The sequence below is a fragment of the Symphalangus syndactylus genome, chromosome 13 (genome assembly GCF_028878055.3).
Source record: "Symphalangus syndactylus isolate Jambi chromosome 13, NHGRI_mSymSyn1-v2.1_pri, whole genome shotgun sequence".
In the NCBI taxonomy this organism is placed as follows: domain Eukaryota; kingdom Metazoa; phylum Chordata; class Mammalia; order Primates; family Hylobatidae; genus Symphalangus; species Symphalangus syndactylus.
Window position 1 is genome coordinate 93,799,912 of NC_072435.2, and position 554 is coordinate 93,800,465.

Sequence of the window (554 nt, forward strand, 5' to 3'; positions counted from 1 at the left end):
TTCTACCCCATTCCATATCAGCTTTGCACCATTTCGTGCAAAGGCCTTGAATCTACAGTGATATCTCTGAACCTTATTTTCATAGCTCTTAGCACGGCTCCAGGTGCCTAAAAACACTTAAAAATTGAATTTAAAGGATGTTATCTCTGCTCCTTTTTCTGTTCTTCAGTTCCTCCCCTTATTTCCTTCTTTTTTTTTTTTTTCAGTTCAGTTTCAATACAGACTGCAAAAATTGCCCATGCCGACTATATTTTAAGTCATCATGGCAAGGTATTGGGAAACGTTTTCAACTAGCAATAATCGGGCCTCGGATAAACCTCATGGGCTACCATACTGCCACTGTGCAAAGCTACCATTATTTCTTATACTTCTCTATCCCCTTTTCCTGCAGGAAATTCAGACCTGTAAGTAACAACAACTTGTAATAAACTACATTTCTAGACCCCTTTGTAGCTTATAAAATGCTTTTGACAAAAGAAAAAAAAGAACCTGAGAGGCAAGTACTATTATTCTCCTGTTTAGAGATTAGCAAACTGAGGCTTAGAGAAGCCATG

General features: G+C 37.9%; 1 non-coding gene across 1 annotated transcript; it reads right to left on the minus strand.

Annotated features, from left to right (window-relative positions):
* Positions 1–208: 208 nt before the first annotated feature.
* Positions 209–351, minus strand: LOC129461403 (U4 spliceosomal RNA). Its single transcript, XR_008650536.1, has one exon. It is a non-coding gene; the product is annotated as a U4 spliceosomal RNA (small nuclear RNA).
* Positions 352–554: the final 203 nt, after the last annotated feature.